General features: G+C 46.6%; 1 protein-coding gene across 4 annotated transcripts in view; it reads left to right on the forward strand.

The window, feature by feature from the left end:
* Emp1 (epithelial membrane protein 1) overlaps nt 1-21,375 on the forward strand; it is a 32,830-nt gene that overhangs the window by 2,862 nt on the left and 8,593 nt on the right. For 3 of the 4 annotated variants that reach the window (XM_063285590.1, XM_063285589.1, XM_063285588.1), the window contains exon 2: nt 9,742-9,940. The gene's annotated coding sequence lies outside the window, so the exon portion shown is untranslated. Of the gene's footprint in view, nt 1-9,741; nt 9,941-21,375 lie in introns of those variants that run through there. The other variant, NM_012843.2, reaches the window with a different exon arrangement.

Genomic DNA, 21,375 nt, shown 5'->3' on the forward strand with positions numbered 1-21,375 from the left:
CTTGATGAACGGATGAGTTACCACACTGTTTCCTACATTTTTATGTTTAGGCCCACAGGTTAGTACTTTTCTCTACCTCAACTCTCTGTTCTGCAGTGGTCAGAGAATGGGGAGGAGAGCTGTGAAATGTTGTCTTCTTGTCATGAAATGGCCATTGCTCTCACAAACTCACTACTGATGTGGATGTAGTTATCCACATCAGACAGAGTCAACAAGGCTAGTCAGCATCCCAACAGGAGACACTAATTGGATTCAGTGGGTTATAAATCACCAGAAAAAAGAAGAGGACATGAATCACACAGGGGAACATGTTAGAGATTCCTGGGAGGAGTAGAAGGAGGGATTTGGGAGTGCATGTGGTCATAATACATTGTTTACACGTGTACAAGTATTAAAAATACATAAAAATTAAGTTTTTAACAAGTTGTTTTATGGTAAGGCTATTTATAACATACTTCATTAGTAATTTTCTAGCACATACTATTCTATTATTAATACAGAATGGTAGTTTGAAGGAGAAATATCTCATCGTTTCAGGTATCTGAATATTTGGTTCCTAGATGGTGACACTGTTTGGGGAAGTGGTACAGCCTTGCTGGAGGAAACACATCACCGGGAACAGGGTATCAAACGTCTTCTCACTTCCACTTTGACTCAGTTTCATGCCTGCGGTTGAAGATGAACCTATTCATTCTGTCTAATTGAAACTGTGGACTCGTCATCTCAGCCCTATCTCCAGGTTCTAGAAACCATCATTCTTTTCGCTCTATGAGCTACACTTTCTGTAGACTGAACATATAGGTGAGATCATGCATTGGCCTTGTCCATGCCTGACTTATTTCACTTAGCAGTGTGTCCTCCTGGCTCACCCATACTGTTAAAGACGATGATATTCTTTTCAACGGCCAAATAGCACTCGTGTGAGTGTGTGTGTGTGTGTGTGTGTGTGTGTGTGTGTATGTGTGTGCACTTTTCCACCCACTGGTGAATAAATACATCGGTCTTATATCTGTTATTATTACCTATAGTCAAAGATCAAACCGTTCAAGGACTGAATCCCAGCATGCACTGTCAGAGTTTTGCAGAATGTCAAGAATAAATTCCCACAAACACTTGGCTTAGTCACTTCCTTTCAGTAATCAAGAAACTATTGCCCAGATGTTAAGTAGAGGAAGGACGGTATGGAGTGTGTTATTTTGGATCTTTAAGTGCAGATACTTAGTACAGGGCGTAGTATAAGACCGTTCCAGTCTTTGCAGGTAAAGCCTCCCTTTAAGAGTAAAAGTGGGGGAGAGACGGGGGAGTGCAGGGGCTGAAGTGATGGCTCAGCAGTTAAGAGTGTTCCGGAGAATTGGAGGAGCTTGGGTCCTAGCACCCATATTGGGCGGCTCGGAACTCCCTGTAACTCTAGCTCCAAGGATGCAACCTGCATTCTTGGGCACGTACTCACACAATAACCCAACGCACACGCGCACACACACACACACACACACACACACACACACACACACACACACACACACACTTAAAAAAATAAAAATAGAATACTTGGTTTGAGTCTCTGTAGACAGGATCATTCTCCAAGTCGTCCCAGAGATGTGGCTTTGGAGATGCAGAAACGCCCAACCAAGTCTTACTGAGATGGCTGGCATAGCTATAGGCTAGCATGGCCAGATCGAAATTGTAATCAGAAAGATGGCAAGTAATCTTGGCGTTAGACAGCAGTATAATGTGGCTGAAGACACGGTGTCCATGGGCAGCAAATCTCCTGAACTTATAGACAGGTCTCTCTGTGGGAGAGGACAGGTGTGTGTGTGTGTGTGTGTGTGTGTGTGTGTGTGTGTGTATGTGTGGGGCACAGGCATGTATGGGGATAGGGGACAGATGTGTGTGTCTGGAGGGCACAGGTCTTTGGGGGCGCAGGCGTGTGTGGGGGCAATCCGTATTATCTTGAAGGGGAGATGTGTGGCTTCAGAAACTCTGGAGTGTTACAGGGTACTGAGACACCTCTCTGCTCAGAGTTCTATGGCATGGGCCTTCTTAAACCTTTTCAGCTTGTGAACTTTCCTTTGGTTGTTGCCAGAGACTTTCTTCTGCCACTGTAGCCAGAGAGGTATGTGAAATAGTTATACAAATCAAACACCCACTGATAGTATATCATAAGGAAATGTATTTTAAAACGAGTCTATTATACATTTAACTTCGCTATTTACTGAACATGAAAGCAAATTTACATGCCCGTGAGATATATATGCTTAAGGGATTAAATCTTGGCTGAGTATTTGAGTTACAGAACAAAGATCACCTTCAAGATTTTCATGGATGATAGGTGTTTTGATTATATAATCATTAATACCGAGAATGTCAACACACAAAATTACATCATTTGAAATAGCAGAGGGATGTTTTGACACATTTTACAAATTGTTGAAAACCCAAGCCAGTAGCTAGAACAGTGTTTAAACTTTGTCTTTAGAGGTTGGAGAGAGGACCCTGTGACTAAGAGGTCTTGTTGCTCTTGTTGGGGACACAGGCTTGGCGTCTAGCACCAACGACCATCAATAACTTCGCTTTTAGGGGATTCAACAACTTCTGACTTTTACAAGCACCGTGCACATTACAAACATACATGCAGGCAAAACACTCATGCGCATAAAATTAAAAAGCATTTTAATATCTATTTTTGTGTGTATACATGTGTTGATGCATGGGACCAATTAACCTGTCTCTTAGCCAGAATGAATATCCAGTTGCCCAATGGGCTTGACTCTCATTAGGGTTTGCTTTCACTATGCAAAACATCCCGCCTTTCCAAATGTTGACTAGCCCGGAAGGCGTCTAGCATGAACGTTAGTGCTGTGATGACCGTGCAGTCTCGGTGGGGAACATATTTTAAGGTCTCTATGCTGGACTGCTTGTCCACAACAACTCCCTTTAGATAACTTTAAAAACGCCTACCATCTGCTGTCCCCACAGTAGTGGGATCTACACTTAAGGGGGTCTCCGATCATTTTCTAAGTTTTACAAAAACATCTAGAAGGAGAACGTGAGATTCACTTGCTTGGGTATGAGATGCTTGTTGGTTCAATACTTTATTTGACTCCTGGCTAGGCAAGCTGTGTCTGCTCATCTCCTGGGCTGACCATTGCAGGAACCTCAGAGACAGTCTCTTCATTAGTGCTTGTGAATATTCAGTCCTTTACCTGAAGTCATCCCTGAAGGGGCAGGAAGAATGCTTTCATGAAAAGAGAGGCAAAGTGCAGAAGAAACCCCGCTTATTCAAGACCCCTTCTAGTCTTTCTTGGAAGTCTATGCCTTCCAAAGCTGCAGTTGACATGAGCTGGAAAGAGAGCGAATCTTTTTATTTTTTATTTCGCTTTTACATTTTATTTCAAATCTTATTTACGAGTTTGTTGTTCTTTTCTGACCATAAAACAATATCCCCAGGGGGATGCACTCCGAGGATGTTTTCTTTGAGGCATTTGGACAGTCTTCTTTATACATCCCCATTGCCTGAAGAAACTCTCCATGGTGGCTGGTGTCGATCTGCCAAATGTCCTGTGTCACCAACTTTTCTCCTGTGAGGTCAGAGGTCTTTGTCCACCCAGCCTCCTTTGTTCTGAAACAGTAAGAGCTTCCTTCTCAGCAAGCCGGTTCAAGCTGGTCTCCTCTGCAAAGCTGGGAGCCTCAGGCCCACGTACTTGGAGCAGACTTGGAATTTCATCCACATTACTTTTCCAAAATAGTCTTTAGCACAATATATTAGCGAGACATGAGATGAGGGGACTCTTAGAGACTTCTCATTTAATGAGACTGTGTTAAAATTACATTTACAGAGGGGAGCCTAAGAAAGCAAAGAGGAAAAGCAGGAAGAGAAGCTCCTGAGGGAACAAAACCAAGAAGAGCTCAGCAGAAAAGAAAACGTTGAGGGCAGAGAGCAAGAGGGAGCAAGGGGGAAATGTTGCTAAATTCTCAAGTCTCAAAGAGGTGTAGCAGGGAGCAAACGTTTCAACTTTGGGGGAAACTGTGTAACTATATACGCCCCTTGCAGCCTTAGGTTTAGACAGCATCTGCTAATATTAACAATGAACACCTTTGGGGACCGTGTAGCTGAGATTAAATTCCCACAGTCAACACAAGTCAATTTTGGTTCTATTTCCTGTGGGCTAAAAGGAGTTCAGACCCTGAGGAACTGATCTCTACGTCAGACATCAGGAGCTCCCGATTCTAACATTCATTCAAAGTGTGAACACCAGCACAGACTTGAAAATCTGCCCTAAAGGGTGTGGTGCCAGTGGGAGATTCTTACTGATGCAGAAAGAGGGGGTGTGCCCCAGTGGCAGCATAACTCTGTTTCACTGGGCGAGAGGGTTCAGTGAAACTGTGCCTGGCTCTTGTGGCATCCGTGGAAGCATGCTCGCTCACTCCACTTTCCAAGTGAGGGGAACGCAACAGAGCCGAGCAGAGTGGATTGTTCCAGACTGCTTGAAAGAACTCTGTAGCTGTGTGTGTGTATGTGTGTGTGTGTGTGTGTGTGTGTGTGTGTGTGTGTGTGTGAGAGAGAGAGAGAGAGAGAGACAGAGAGACAGAGAGACAGAGAGACAGAGAGACAGAGACAGAGAGAGACAGAGAGAGACAGAGAGAGGGAGACAGAGACAGAGACAGAGACAGAGACAGAGACACACAGAACCTCCACTCCCACCCTGTGTGCAGCTTTACGGTCCAATGTTACAACTGTGCACATATGGCCGTGGGAAGAATCAGATGCCATATTTTATGTTATTTATTGTCTTGAGGCAGGGTCTCACGGCTTTCAATTCACAATGACTTTCTGATCCTCCTGCCTCCACCTCCCAAGTGCTAGGATCATAGCCATGCATCACAGTGCTGTTCTCTTGGTGTTAGGGATCAAACCCAGGTCTTCACATGTGCTGGAAAATCTCTCTACCAGCTGAGCCTCGCCTTCTCAGAGCAGTCACTTTTTTTTTTTTTGAGAGAAGGTCTGTCTATGTAGCCCTGGCTATCCTGGAATTCTCTGTGTAGATCAAGTTAGAGATCCATCTGCCTGTGCCTCCAGAGTGCTGGCATTAAAGGAGTGTTCCACAATGCTGGGCCTCAGTCAGAATGTTTTTAATACATCCAAAGATGCATAGCCTAGTACCTCAGCCAAATGGATTGGATTCTTCCCCCGATTTGAAAAGGATTTGATCAACCCAGCTCAGTGATGCTTATGTGCTAACTATGAGATGTTAAAATATACAGACATAAATATTTGCCTTTATATGGATCTCTCTATAGTCTGTGTCTGTGTCTGTGTCTGTGTCTGTGTCTGTGTCTGTGTCTGTGTCTGTGTCTGTGTCTGTGTCTGTGTCTGTGTCTGTCTCTCTCTCTCTCTCTCTCTCTCTTTCTCTCTCTCTCGGTGTGTGTGTGTATGGGGAGGTGGGTGTGCAAACATGCACAAATGCTCTCCTGTAATTTTAACATTTCTCTCCATACCTAAACATCTCCAAGCGAACAGGGCAGTGGGGTTTATTAGGCCTGTTTCAAAGGGTCCCAGCAGGCTACTCGCTTATGGCTGCAACTGAGGAGGTAGATTTCTGGGTCCCCTCCACTGCCAGGCAGAAGAAGAAAAACTAGAACTCCTGCTTTGCTTCTGCTCTCAGGGCCCCTCCCTACATCCACCAGCCCCAGGTTTCTCTCTTTAAAAATGCAACCAGCCAGGGTTGGGGATTTAGCTCAGTGGTAGAGTGCTTGCCTAGCAAGCACAAGGCCCTGGGTTCGGTCCCCAGCTCCGAAAAATAGAAAAGAAAAAAAAAATGCAACCAGCCCACACTCTCCTGAGCCATGGTCTGAGGATTTGACTCCTGGACCCCAGCTCTCTTTTACACTCTGCTGTGGGGAAGAGAGAGCTTCAAACTGGGGTGTGGCATGAAGTTAGGGCCAGCACTGTCAGCTTCGCTCCCTCCCTGAGGGCTGCATCAAAGCTCTCAGGGGCCACAGCCTCCGGCTAGGAGCAGTAGACAGGCCTTTTTCCTCTTTTATTAGATGACAGAGGTGGGAGGTGAGGAAAACCATGGGAAACTGATGTAATCTTTGTCATATCATCGGTTTTCAATGAAATATTGCATGGTTTTACTTTTCTGGGATAGGATCTCATTGTCAGGACTTGTGAAGAGGGAAGAGTCAAATCAGTGTGTGTGTGTGTGTGTGTGTGTGTGTGTGTGTGTGTGTGTGTGTGAGAGAGAGAGAGAGAGAGAGAGAGAGACAGAGAGACAGAGAGACAGAGAGACAGAGACAGAGAGAGACAGAGAGAGACAGAGAGAGGGAGACAGAGACAGAGACAGAGACAGAGACAGAGACAGAGACACACAGAACCTCCACTCCCACCCTGTGTGCAGCTTTACGGTCCAATGTTACAACTGTGCACATATGGCCGTGGGAAGAATCAGATGCCATATTTTATGTTATTTATTGTCTTGAGGCAGGGTCTCATGGCTTTCAATTCACAATGACTTTCTGATCCTCCTGCCTCCACCTCCCAAGTGCTAGGATCATAGCCATGCATCACAGTGCTGTTCTCTTGGTGTTAGGGATCAAACCCAGGTCTTCACATGTGCTGGAAAATCTCTCTACCAGCTGAGCCTCGCCTTCTCAGAGCAGTCACTTTTTTTTTTTTTTTGAGAGAAGGTCTGTCTATGTAGCCCTGGCTATCCTGGAATTCTCTGTGTAGATCAAGTTAGAGATCCATCTGCCTGTGCCTCCAGAGTGCTGGCATTAAAGGAGTGTTCCACAATGCTGGGCCTCAGTCAGAATGTTTTTAATACATCCAAAGATGCATAGCCTAGTACCTCAGCCAAATGGATTGGATTCTTCCCCCGATTTGAAAAGGATTTGATCAACCCAGCTCAGTGATGCTTATGTGCTAACTATGAGATGTTAAAATATACAGACATAAATATTTGCCTTTATATGGATCTCTCTATAGTCTGTGTCTGTGTCTGTGTCTGTGTCTGTGTCTGTGTCTGTGTCTGTGTCTGTGTCTGTGTCTGTGTCTGTGTCTGTGTCTGTGTCTGTCTCTCTCTCTCTCTCTCTCTCTCTTTCTCTCTCTCTCGGTGTGTGTGTGTATGGGGAGGTGGGTGTGCAAACATGCACAAATGCTCTCCTGTAATTTTAACATTTCTCTCCATACCTAAACATCTCCAAGCGAACAGGGCAGTGGGGTTTATTAGGCCTGTTTCAAAGGGTCCCAGCAGGCTACTCGCTTATGGCTGCAACTGAGGAGGTAGATTTCTGGGTCCCCTCCACTGCCAGGCAGAAGAAGAAAAACTAGAACTCCTGCTTTGCTTCTGCTCTCAGGGCCCCTCCCTACATCCACCAGCCCCAGGTTTCTCTCTTTAAAAATGCAACCAGCCAGGGTTGGGGATTTAGCTCAGTGGTAGAGCGCTTGCCTAGCAAGCACAAGGCCCTGGGTTCGGTCCCCAGCTCCGAAAAATAGAAAAGAAAAAAAAATGCAACCAGCCCACACTCTCCTGAGCCATGGTCTGAGGATTTGACTCCTGGACCCCAGCTCTCTTTTACACTCTGCTGTGGGGAAGAGAGAGCTTCAAACTGGGGTGTGGCATGAAGTTAGGGCCAGCACTGTCAGCTTCGCTCCCTCCCTGAGGGCTGCATCAAAGCTCTCAGGGGCCACAGCCTCCGGCTAGGAGCAGTAGACAGGCCTTTTTCCTCTTTTATTAGATGACAGAGGTGGGAGGTGAGGAAAACCATGGGAAACTGATGTAATCTTTGTCATATCATCGGTTTTCAATGAAATATTGCATGGTTTTACTTTTCTGGGATAGGATCTCATTGTCAGGACTTGTGAAGAGGGAAGAGTCAAATCAGTGTGTGTGTGTGTGTGTGTGTGTGTGTGTGTGTGTGTGTGTGTGTTTTCCTCAACCCTCTCTTAAAAATACCCTCTTTTCTACAAGATTTGACCAAGCACCACTGAAATTTACTTACGGTTTTTGCCACCTAACTTCACCAACACTCTGTTGGACTTTGAGCCTCCTATGCCTTTCTGTCCTTCTGTGGAATTTAAATTCCTAGAGGGTGGGGTCCAGTCCACTCTGACCCAGTTTTAGCAGGGTCCCAGGAAGGTTGTTGTAAAGCAAATATTTTTCTGACAAATGACTAAGTCCAAGGCATCACGAGGCAGGCACTGGATTGGAAGAGAACAGCAGCAACCCCAGTTGCTGGGGTTTGGCAGCTATAGTGACTCTGTGTTTCTTCCCTGAAAGGTCTCTTCTCCTAGTTAAGAATGTCTTCTGGGAAATCACATTGCAACTACTATAGAATGACTACTGGGCACAAATTTATAGAGTCTATGTTAGTCATTGCTATCTATCTATTTTTATCATCTATCTATCTATCATCTATTATCTATCAATCATTTATCATCTATCTATCATATCTATCTATCTATCTATCTTCTATCAATCATCTCTATCAATCTATCTATCTTCTATCAATCATCTATCTATCTATCAATCAAAGTATCTATCTATCTATCTATCTATCTATCTATCTATCTATCATGTCATGTACCCCAGGCTAGCCTCAAACTCTCCTTGAACTTATGCTTCCCTTTCCACTACCTACTAACCCTGCCACTCTGTCTCTCTCGATAATGTCTTGCTCAGTAGCTCAGGCTGGCTTGGATCACATCGAGTAGCCCAAGGTGATTTTGAACTAATAGCAATTCTTCTGCCTCAGCTTCTCGAATATTGAGCTTGCAGGCACGATCCACCAGACTTGGTTGATACATGTATTTCTTGCCATATGTGTGTGCTGGGTACCGACTGATCCCATTACATGCACAAGGAGGCAGAAAGGAGGGCGCTTGCCCAAAGTCACATGGTTGGTAAGGATGGCTGGGATTAATGTAGGCACTCAGGACCTGAACCTCTTTAGCGAGGTAATGAGGGCTGTGGGATCAGACAACTCTGTAGCCCACCCCACCCCACCCCACCTCCCAACTGTGAGATTAAGTGGGGAATGGTTCAGGGAGGAAGCTGAGATTGGGTCCCTGGCTGGCTTCACAAAAGCCAACTGTGGAGCAAGGTCCAAATGATTATCGCCTGCAGATCAGAGTGCAAAGTCCTTAATGCGTAGACTTCCTCCTGCAATGCCTACAATCCATAGGGTGAGAGTGTAATTAAAGACCCAGGATTACCTGCTGTCAATCAGTGTCCCAACATTCGGAGCATGCTAGTGTCCTTCTGCTTCAAGGCCTCATCCCACTGCCGCCTACAGGTCAGGGGCACAAGGGTCAGGCAGGGAAGTCAATGAGAAATGAGTCTGATAATTCCTGGTGATGAACAGCTGCTGATGTGTGTGGTGGGGGAGGAAGAATGGGGGAATCCTGTTTGCTGATTAGCTGGATCTTTAATTAATGTGGAACCGTATCTACCTCCCTCTCTCCTCCTCCTGACCCTAACCTGTGTTTTGCCTTATGTCCTTGGCAACCGGGGCTCCTTCTGGCTAGGGGAACTGGGCTTCGGTAAACAGATCTATTTGTGTGACTCCTCTTACTCATTTGAAGCAATGTCATTCCTTTTTCCACTGTGGTCTGTGTGTCTGAGTCAGAGGGAGCTACAACAGGGTTCTTTGAATTGATGGCTCACTCCCAGCCACATCTGACCGGCTGCCAACTTAGCAGGGCGTAGCTCACCAACTTTTTTTTTTTTTTTTTAAATCCAGACTGATTCATAGAAACTCCTTTAAAACACGGGGAAAAGAAACCGCCCAGCACACACCCCAGCACACCAGCCCAGGAAACTTATAACCTCGGGAGTCAGGTCCCTCCCCTCACTGTGGTCACAAACCTCCTGAAGAGAGGACCAGACCAGCAGCCAGCGCCACCACTCAGGGCATCTGCCTCTGTCACTGGATACTCCAGGTAAGATTGCTCCCACACTGGGGAAACTCTGCAGAACCCACTCTTTTCTTGCCTCTGTTAGGCTCCTTGAAGCCTTCTGTTCTCTTTTCTCTGCTGTCCCTCTATGTCTGGCAAAGAAGAGTCCTTGGGACTTTTAGTTTAACGTGGTGGAGGAGTCTGGGATATCTGCTGCGATCACATTCTGCTGCTGGTCTGTGGATCCTTGCTCCGAGGCGGTGGAAGGAGCAGGGACTTTGGAACAAACCTGAGTGGAATATTCTTTATGGAAGGAACTCTACATGCCTTCGAAATGACATAGCAGGCTTGAAAGATGTTTCCAAATCCTCCGTTTCCATTCAAATTACTTTGAGCTGAAATCCAGAAGGATGCTGTCTTACGAAGACAGCTTCTCTTTTCTCTCTGCGCAGGTTCAAGGCAGTCTCTGAAAAGAAAGTTTGCTTTGCTTTGTGGGTTGTTTGTTACTCTTTTACACTTCGAGGTGATGGTGGATAAACATCTTGGTTTCCGGTTTTTTTTTGTTTTTTGTTTTTTGTTTTTTGCTATTGTATTTGCTGTGCCCTCCTTGTCTAAGTATTTCTTTGTTTCTCTTGTTCTCCTCCACCCCATTCTCACAGGAAGGGAAGAGGGGATTGGTTTGTTTAAAGAAAAACCGTTAGGGAAACAGAGGCAAAGGGTGTTTCAAATAAACCTTGGGAGGGGTTAGTTTGATGGAATGGGAGGATTGGTGTGGGTTCCGGAATCCTTGGCCAGATGTGGAGGTGGGGGAAGAAGGTGGGGGGGGGCGTGGGGTTGGGGGGAACGTCAGGGATTCTGCTAAAGCCGTTGTGCCTCCACCCCAGGCATCTGCATTTTGGAGCCAACTTAGAGGGGAAAAAGGACCTCTTAGAATCTATTAAAGACTTTTTTCTAAGCAGACATGGAATTTTCTACTGTGGCAGTGGCCATACGGGAGTAAATACCGTACAGCTACAGACCCACGTGCTAAACTCACAGAGAACAAAGGTGCAAGGCTGTGTTTGCTTTTGTTTTTATTAGCTTAGCGTTTTGGTTGAATGTCTGTGGAGGTGTGGTTCATTTCAACACAGATGTGGTTTCCCCCCCACTCCCCCGTCCCCTGTCCCCCGCCCCCCTCTCGTAAACAAGCCTGGGGAGAGCCGCAGGACTCAGCTTGCCTGATGAAGTGAGGCACCTTTTTCTTTAGAAATGCAGCTTGCTGGTTGGAAGAGCAAATTTAAAAGTGATCGTTGGTGTGTGTGTGTGTGTTTCCATTGAGCCGTTAAAAACCTCTTTGCCCCAAGGGTGGGGTGGGTGATGAGAACGTGCCAGGACCCACTTCTCAAGACTTGGGGAGCAACCGCTTTTGCTCCCGGTGTTTATTACTTCCAGACTGCATGGGTGTGAACTGGGGAAGCCATCGCTGTTGTCCATAGTTATCATTAGGGACACAGCCGCAGTTTCCTGTGGAGACCACACATGCGATTGTGTGTCATTCTGATCTGGTTGAAAGTAGGCAGCCTTAAACAAGTCAGCAAAAAGGGGACACTGGAGGGTTAAGGAGCTGCCTCAAACTCTGCAGTCCCTTGATAAGTGAGAATATAACGCTTTGTGTCCCCCCAATCCCCGTGGAGTTAGAGGACAATTAAAAAAAAATCTCTGACTTTTTGCTTTCTGGTAGTGGGAGAGCCCCTGGGCTGTGAGCTTTTTTGGACCTCAGCTCTAAGACTTTGGTTGTCCTGGAAAAAGAGGCCACTACCACCCCCTCCCAAATCATGGGCTCCCGTCCTCAGGCGGCTCCAGTTTCATCCAGAGACTGCAGAATAGGGTGGAGGCAGAATACTGTCCAGGGCTGCTGGACATCCGGTCTGGCCTCCCTGTCAGAGAGCCCCTAGATTTTACATTGTTCCAGGGACTAAACTGTCCTGGGAGCTGGCAGGAGGCCATCAAGGTCCAGCCGGAGAAGATCATGTCTCAAGACCGTGGCTATGGGCCAGGAGTAAGGGCAGCCCTTTGCCAGAGGACAGATGTCTGTCCCCAGACCTTGAGAAAGGTTGGCTGGCTTTCTCACTGTCTTCGCTCTCCTCTGGAAACAAGATTAGGCAGGTCTCCAATCCTGAGGAAGGACTCTGTGGAAGCTGTCGGAATGCAGGGCCTCCTGGCTGTTTCTAGGCAGCTCTGGGACTGCAGAGCAGGAAGCCAAGCACATTTCTGTGAAGGCAAAACTGATTCCCTCAGCCTCCACACAACCCGAAGGGGTCTCCGCCTGGAATGTGGCTTCCTTCCTTTTTTCTTCTTCATTGCTTTTATAGAAACTTAAAATTAGATGTTGGGTGTGGTGGTTCATACCTGTCATCCCAGGACTCAGGGAGCTGAGGCAGGAGATTGTTAAAGATTCAAGGGTAGCCTGGGGCCAACCAGTGAAACTGCCTCAAAAATAAAACAGAGACAAACAAACAAACAAAAATGTGAAGGGAATCTCATTATCTTACCATATGCAGGAATCTAACTATTACATCATTGTGAACAGATGGTTACCCTGTGGCTCGCAGCTCCTCAGAATACCAGGGAGGGGACCCCGCCCAGAGTGTGCGCTCCTCACAATGTTCACTCACACCAGTCGTCCTTTCTAGACAGCAAATCATACCAGAGTTTCTGAAATTCAGCAAAAACAGCTTCTCAGAAAGTTCTTGTTTTGCAGGCCTGAAATGACCCGAGGTGTGTGTGTGTGGGGGGGGAGGGGACTGGCAGTTTTAAATCTGTTCTGCTGCCCCCCCTGCCCCCCAATACTGCACTCCCTGTTTCTCTAGACATTTCATCTTTAATTAAACTTTTAATCAGTATGGCTTGATGGAATGGCATTACCCACACTATCTTGCTTTATTCTTTTCTTTACTATTCAAATACAGAACCTCGCTATGTAGCCCTGGCTGTGTAGACTTGCTATGTAGACTAGACTGGCTTTGAACTTACAAAGACCTACCTGCTTCTGCTTCTTGAGTGCTGGGATTAAAGGCACATGGCTCAGTGCTCAGCTGTTTTTTTTGTTGTGAGACAGGGTTTCTCCATGAATGGCAGGCTGGAGTCTAGAACTTTTTCTACCCTTCTTCCCCGAATGGTGTGTCCCACCATTGCGGGTGTGTGTGTGATACAGAAAGAGCATTTTTGAATTATTAAGATTATCCTCCTAGTCAAACCATTCACTCCTATATAATTGATTTTGTTCATTTTCTAAGCACATGGTTGTGGTCACAACTGTATACATGGCTACCTAACACACACTCTCAGAGGCCTCTAGGACTCTTAGATGCACGTGAGGGTGACATGCCCAATGTTCCTATCTACTGATCATAGTTAAATCAACCAGATCCCTGAAACACAAGCATATAACAGGCTTTTGCAATTGCCCCTGGTTTGGTCCACAGGGCTTGTAGTATATGCCTGTGCATTCTTGTGACCTGGTGTGGCAACACTGCCAATCAAAGGAGGTTCTGTCTAATAGCCAGCAACCTGAACGACAGTTCTTTGAAGGGCTATAATTCTTGATTACCATTGGACTAGAATTTTCTGGACCTAAGTTTCTTGTTTTTTTGGAATAATCTTCTCAGGTGACTTTGAATTTCTGCGTCGTCCTTGTTTTTGCAGAATCAAAGAATGCACATTGGGGCCCCCTTGGGTTTCTAACACTCATTTCCCAAACATGAGTCCCCACGAAGATTCTGGAACACTTTAGTCCCTGGTACCCTAACTTGTGAAACACATCCGTCAATTTGACTGGTGGGTTTCCTGACACCAAAGAAGAAAAGGAAAAACACAAACATGGTCTTGCTGCTTCTGAACCTCCCTTTAAGCAAAATAGTGTGTGTGTGTGTGTGGGGGGGGTGTTAATGTTTTCTTCACTGTTGTTCAGAAAGAACATTTTCACAGCCAGGGCTTTTGGTCTTCTGCGGCTGGGCTGACTTGTACTTTCCTGAGTCTCTTTCATGGAGTCTTCTTACAACACAGCACTGTTGGCACATGTTGGAATCGTGTCAATAATTGTGGGGAGGATGTAAGATGATTGAGTAGCAAGATCGGGCTCTGGTCTTGCTTCAAATCTTTCTTGTGATCAGAAGAAGCAAGTCACTAAGAAAGGAGGAAGAAACAACTTGGCCACCAAGACACTCCGGGCTCTGAGAAATTACCACTTTGGTTTTAAGAAGGCCCTTGAATTCATGCTAATGGCTAACTTAATCCTAAAAGTTAGTGTAATCAAACCAGGGGCTAGAGATACAGCCCACTGGCAGTATGACTGCCTAGCATGTTCATGGCTCAGCATTCAGTGGGAAGAACTGGAGGGGTCGGGGGTGAGGAGGTGGCTTTTGTTGCCCTACCAAGATTCCTTGGGCACAGTATTAAAGAACTCATCCGAAAGAGCCCAGGATATTACCCGAGCTTGGAAAGAATGATGTTTGGTTTCTCAAAAAAAGGTGCCATCTCCAGAGGAATCTGTGCACACATCAATTCACTAGGAGCGTCATTGGGCTCAGAAACTGAGCCGGTCCTGGGTGAGACTGCAGCCTCCTCTTGAGGAGGGGGACAGATGCAGGTGTGGGTGAGAGCAAGTGAACTGGAAGGTTGGGGAGCTGGAGGGGAGGGAATGAGAGTGAACAGAAACTGGGTGTTTGTGGGATGGGAAAACAGAAAGGCCTAGAGAGAGCCAAGCAGAGAAAGTAAAGGGGCCAGGGATAGCCCTTGGATCAAAATTCTGGTTTTTTTTGTTTGTTTGTTTTTGTTTTTTTTTTTTTTTTAACCTCCATGGAAATCTTTTCCTCTTCTTGGTTGTGGCATGTTTGGGGACATTGGGTTTTACCGGTAGAGTATCCCTGCTTCTCCTTTCAGATGACAGAGGAAAGGCTGGTCAGGACCCACACCTTAAACTTCCGCTTTCAGAAACCCAAGTTCTTTCCCTTGGGGTTTGAGAGAAGGAAGGGGAGAGAGCTTTGCTAAGCTGCCACAGTGAATTTGACTTAAGCAGGACCATTCACAGAGGGTTGGTAAACTGTGTGGCTGAGGCCAGGAGCTTCCCTTTCCTCATGGCTGCTCCCTGAGCTCCCAGAGCTACGGGAATCTATCAGTGCTGAGAGTATGGAAACCAGTCTCAGGGCTGGCAGGGAGGGCTTTGACGGGGCCAGCTGTCTGTCCTGGGTGGGCCATAGAGAGCAGTGCGACAGGAAAAAGCATAGACCGTTGGAACAATTTGGAGGGACTGTCCAACTCCGGTCAACTTGAAAGTTGTGGGAGGAACGGAGCCACCAGTAACTGTCAAACCCTCAGACAACAGCTGGGTGTGGCGCTGCATGCTTTTAATTCCCAGCACTGGGAACGGTTGAAGCAGGAGGATTGCTGTGACTTCAAGGTTAGCACAGACTACCTAGTGATTCTGTCTCAAAATATCAAAGGAGGGGCTGGGGAGATAGCTCAGTGGTTAAAGAGCTGGCTGTGCAAACACGAGGACTTGAGTCTGATCCTCAAAGCCCACATGAATAGTTGGGTGTGGTTGGATTTGTAATCTAATCCATGGGGGAGGGAGACAGGAGGCTCCCTGGGGTTCACAGCCAGTCAGCCTAGCTGAATCTTGAGGGCCAAGCCACTAATAAGACCCCATCTCATAAGCACAACAACAACAACAACAACAAAAAACAAGGTGGAGAAAAGCTGAGAATGAATGACACCAGGGTTGTCTTCTGGTTTCTACACACACACACACACACACACACACACACACACACACACACACACACACACACTCACACACATATGCACACCCATACACACATATACTCACAAACATACACATACACTCACATACACACACATACATACACATACACTCACACATATACACACTCACATGCACCCATACACACACACACACACACACACACACACACACACACACACACACACACACACACACACACACGGACATACCCCTTAGAAGACAGAAAACCGAGCTGGAATGGAGATCCAGGATAGTGGTTTCATTGTAAGTCTGTCAGCTGGTAGGCAGAGGTCTTGGTCAAAGGGCATGACTGAAAGACCCCAGTACCTCTCAAAACAAAGTGGTCAACTTCACTGAAACTGAACCAAGCCAGTGCCCACCCAGCATACTTGGGTGGCCCTGCTCTGCCCAGTCCTCCAGCTCTCTCACACTTTGCTGGTTGAAGCGAGTTACTGCCATCTGCTGTCAAATGCACCCGGAAGCCCCTAGGGCCCAGCCACACCTTGATTTTTCTTACCAAACCCTAGTTATTATCTTGGCAATGTCTCCCTGGAAGACAGTCTGGCTGCAGGAATACTTCTCCTTTGTCAGGAACAGAAGGCAGCAGAAGCTTCCGTCCTCACCCAGGAGACATCCTCCCCGACACTGGCCAGCTGCAGTCAGAGGGCGTGGGCCGAAGTCAGGCCTCACAGCCTAGGTCTGTCTTTTGCCTTTGCAGATGTTGTCCAGATCCACCCACTCCATGGGTGGAATGGAGGACAAGTGGAAATAAGAGAGAGAGAGAGAGAGAGAGAGAGAGAGAGAGAGAGAGAGAGAGAGAGAGAGAGAGAGATATGAGGGTGGGGCGTCTCTGGATGCATCTGCAAAAACAATATTCATGCTATTTGCTTGCCTTTGCATGGTCCCCGGCTCTCAGGCGGCAGAGAAGCCTCAAGACCACCTTGCCTGAGTCTTTCTTTGTTACACCAATGAATAAATATGACCTACAGCATTTGGCTGGCTTTGCATTAGGTCTGGATCTTTCAATGCTCATGCTAACCCTATGAGGACCTTAAGGAATTTGAACTTAGAGTTTGTTGGGACCCACCTCCCTAGATTTCACCAAGCCGACAGGTTTTGCAAAATCTTTTTTTTTTTTCTTTTTTTCAGAGCTGGGGACCGAACCCATGGCCTTGAGCTTGCTAGGCAAGCGCTCTACCACTGAGCTAAATCCCCAACCCCAAAATCTTTTAACTCTGGCCATTAGCCAGACTAATGTTTGTAGGACTTGGTCTCACCTTTCTAATTGGACCTCCCTCCCTCACTCACTCACTCCATTCCTCCCTCCATCCCTCCCTTCTTCCTTTCTTTTTCTTTCTGATATTCTTCCCCATTTTCTCCTCATTTCCTCCCCATTTCATCTTCTTTTCTTTTTTTCATGTCTTTTCCCTTTTCTTTCCCCTTTCCTTACTTTCTTTGTCTCTTTCTTTCTTTCCTTTCCTCTTCCTCTTCCTTCTAACGTTTGCTGTTCTTCAAGCTAACTCCTTGGCTCTATATCTAACGACGTATGCCAGGATATACAGGTGATATTAGCCCCGAAGAGACTGCCGTATTTATGACGGGCCTCCTTTGTAGCCCCTTTGCCCAGAACCACAAAGAAACATTCATTTCTCTGAGTCATCCAGACCCGTGTCTTTCACTGCTCGATTGTTAACGGGCACAGAACCCACTCATGCTTGGAGCGTCAGCCCTAGTGTGAGCTACACAGATTCGCAGTGTTTTCTCTCCTTGTCCAATACCCCATATGCAGGAACAGGAAGATTTGGTCCTTTAGGATCCCCCCACCCCGTTTCCCACACTGAGATGCACGCCTCCCTTTCCCTCTGTGCGTGAAAACAATGTTGAGGACGGAAAAGTACACATGACCTAAAGAGCAATAACAATGGCAGGGAAGCTCATCCAAGGTCCCATCCACCAGCTTGCCTTCAATCCCAGCCTCCCCCTCCTCCAGAAACATCCTCCACACTGTTCCCCAAGGGCAGAATTTCCTCTTCTTATTTGCTTTTTGTCCCACGGGCATCTATTTTGCCAACTAAAATGATCCTCAGTGGGAACGCAAACACATTCGAACCCCAAGCACAACAGGAGTGGTATTGATGGGGAGGAGGGTAGACAGGCTTCTGTGCCACCCTGCAGTGTCCCTGGGAAAAACAGAGGGCCCCAAATCCATTTCAGATGTCACACTGAGGAAGATGGGCACAGTCAGGGCTGACTCATGAAAGCCATTTGACCCAATCCCTTCCAGAGAGACGTGGCCTTTCCTCTTTCTCACTGCCTTGCAGGAAGTGCCAGATCTTGGATCAGATGGGATGCGAAAGCTTTCACCCCAATTTGCAGTTAGCCATAGGGACATGGGAATGTCATTGTTAGAATAGCACTGGCCAATGGAAGGACAGAGGAGGCTCTAGTAAGAATAGTCTCAGGACTGAGCTGTGCCTTGCACATGTGTGTGTGTGTGTGTGTGTGTGTGTGTGTGTGTGTGTGTGTGTGTGTATGTGCTGGGGATTGAGCTGAGAGCTTCTTGAGTGCTAGGCAAATGCTCTTTTCACCTTTTGTTTGTTTTGTATGTCTGTCTTTGAGACAGTTTGCTATGTAGCTCTGGCTATCCTGGAACTCATGTATAGACCAGGCTGACTTTGAACTTACAGAGCTCAGCCTGCCTCTGGCTCCCAAATGCCACTTGGGATTAATGTTCCACTATACCTGGAATAGGCAAGCACTCACTCTTACCAATTGAACTCAAATTCCGTGGGCTGTACGTACTGTTGGCAGGACTTTTCTAATAGGTCCTTGGTAGGTGGTTCCGAGGGACAGGTTGAGTTTGTGTATGATTTGCATGGATTTCCAGGTTGAGTTTGTAGATGAGTTCCGTGGTCTGGGAACCAAATCTTGAAGCTCTCCCTTAGCCTGGAAGTTCTATACTTGCCAAAAAGTAGTTACAAAAGTTAAATGGAAACAAATAATATGAAGTTTGTGCATAAGAAGGTACCCAACCCGTACTTGTAGTGATGTGACAAATCAATTATAAAAGTGACAGAGGACTAAAGTACATGCTACCTTAAAAGAAAAAAGGAAGTTCTGTAGACATGGCTCGGTCATTAAGAACACTGAGTGCTTTTCCAGGGGACTCCAGTTCATTTTCCAGCATCCACATAGCTGGTAGTTCCTAATTGTTTGTAATTCCAGCTCCAGGGGACCTGGCACCATTTTCTGGCCTCCATGGGTACCGCTCCATCTCGTGGTACATAAACATACAGGTGGGCAAAACAGCCACACACATAAAATAAAGATTAAAAGAATGAGAAGAAGAGAAAGGAGGCGTTCTGTGTCCTTCAGCTGCTCTGCTATTACTGTTCCACAGCGAAGGAAACACTGCTCTCTTCAGATCATCTATTTCTTCATTAACGAGGTTTATCTGGGACCTGTCATAGAGTCTGCCCTTAGGAACTCAGACTCCTCTGGGTGGAGGAGCCAAACACGTCCATAAAGAACTCTGTCATCAGGCAGGCTGCCATGAAGGCCTTTATTAGGACTGCGTAAGGGCTGTAACATAACAGAAGTGGAAAAAAAAAACTGATTTCAGCTCTATGGAAAGAAGGAGGCAGAATTTTGAGCTTGGTGAGAAGAATTAATAAGTAGTTACTAGGGGAAGGATATAAAAGCAGTTTTTATTTTTGGAAGTCAAATTCCCAGGACTCCATGGGCAGCTGTCTGGAGTCTCATTTCCTGGAAACTGGTGCTTGTCTCAGTTGTGGTGGGAGGATGGGGGTTGTAGGCTGAGGAAGGACATAGTCAGATAAGCCAATAGCAATACAGAGAAAGCAGGGTGAGGGGAAGGTTAGAGAGAGCGTCATGCCATGGGACGAGCTGACTTCAGCATCCAGGCTAGGGTACTAACAGTGGGGGCAGGATTGGGACCCAGTGCAAGACGATACAGGTAGAGACTCCCAGGTGACTGATGCTTCAGGAAGGAAACCAGGGAGAGGCAGAAATAATAGCTAAATCATTATTGGTCTTTCCTTCCCAATAATGGACTACTTTAGATAGCCTTCTTCCCTGCTCCAGAACTTTCTAAACTAGCTTCAGTCACACGCATGGTCCTAGGAAGCACCTTGTATAGTCTGGCCATCCATAGAGACCGTCTCATTTGCAAGAGTGTCACCCAGGCTGAAGTGAATTGTTCAGCTCTATACACTCAGAATGTTAGCTCAGCACGAAGGAGGCAGGAGAGTTCCAACGAGGTAGAGGCCAGTTTGGGCTACACCGTGATTTCCAGCTGCACTTGGCTCCAAGTGTTCGATCCCTATCTTCCCTAATAGTTATTCCTTCTGGTGTGGCCATCTGTGTCTTTTGGTTGTTTCTCTGTTTCCCTTGACCCTGAGCATACCCTTGACAGTCATACAGTGTGGATGGGGCAACCGCTGTGCTTACTGGGAGCGGAAGTGTTCTTGTCTGCATAGAAGCCAGAGCACTTCCTAAGCTTTCCAAACATTGTGAACTGACCAGGTGTGATGGCTCGCACTGGGGATTGTAAAAGCACCACAAGCCATATTCCTGCTATGGGAGGCCCCAACAACACACTACACACTTTGACTCTGTCCATTGCAGCAAGAAGGGAGGGAGGTGGCCCAGTGGTCCAGTCAGAGTTGTGGTACTGTGTTCTCCGCTTCCCGGTTTGCTCCACCCACTGAGGTTGTGGAACGTGCTCTCCACCAAAGAATGCCAACCGCAGCAGTATTTTGGAGAAACAGTCAGGAGAATTCCATTACTGTTCCAGTGAGATACAAGCCGTAGCAGCCTATACTTTCAAAACTGTGTAAACGCTCCTGCTTGCTTTGTTTTTGCGGTAGTGCTGAGGCCAGGTCTCAGGGCTTTGAAAATAGCAGGCAAGTGTCATACTGGTGTGGTCCATTTGGAGACCAGAACTGGTCTTATTCCTTGGGCGAGGAATGAGTCAAAGGATAGCTATAGGAGACTGTGGTGGGTGGGTCTCGAGAGCACGGGCTTATACTCATTCTCAGTCACTGTTTACTAGCTTGTCAGGCACCCACCCACCAGCCACCACTGGTGGTTTTCTGAAAAGACCTTGAGGGTTTGGTTCTCCTAGACCCGGAGTTCTCAACCTTCCTAAGGCTGGAATTCTTTAACCATGAAATTATTTTTGTTGCTACTTCATAACTGTGATCTCGCTGCTGTGATAGATTGTAATATAAGTACCTCATGTGCAACCCACTGTGAAAGGGTCATTCGACCCCCACAGGTTGAGAACAGCTGTCCTAGACTAAGTGGTAGGCTCTCTAATACAGAGGCTGGGTAACCATAGGGCTATCCAACACAGAAATTTCATAAAGTGTTCCAAGTGTTTTGGAAGATGGGTGTTAAAGATAATGGAAGCCCCTCTAAGCTGACAGTGGATGACACTGATAAAGGTGACAAATTTGGGGCAGTGAAAAGATGAAGTCACGTGTGTCATGCAGTAACTCCACCTAAACCGTCTCCACGGTGGCTGGACACAGGACGCAGAGGCAGGGTGAACTGTGGGTCTTGTTCACTGAGAATGATCCCTGATCTGAGATATTGTGCTCCTTGCCTTAGGGAAAAAGACACAGCACCCCTATCCCTATCATCCGTCTTAGAT

The sequence above is a fragment of the Rattus norvegicus genome, chromosome 4, assembly GCF_036323735.1.
Source record: "Rattus norvegicus strain BN/NHsdMcwi chromosome 4, GRCr8, whole genome shotgun sequence".
NCBI lineage: Eukaryota > Metazoa > Chordata > Mammalia > Rodentia > Muridae > Rattus > Rattus norvegicus.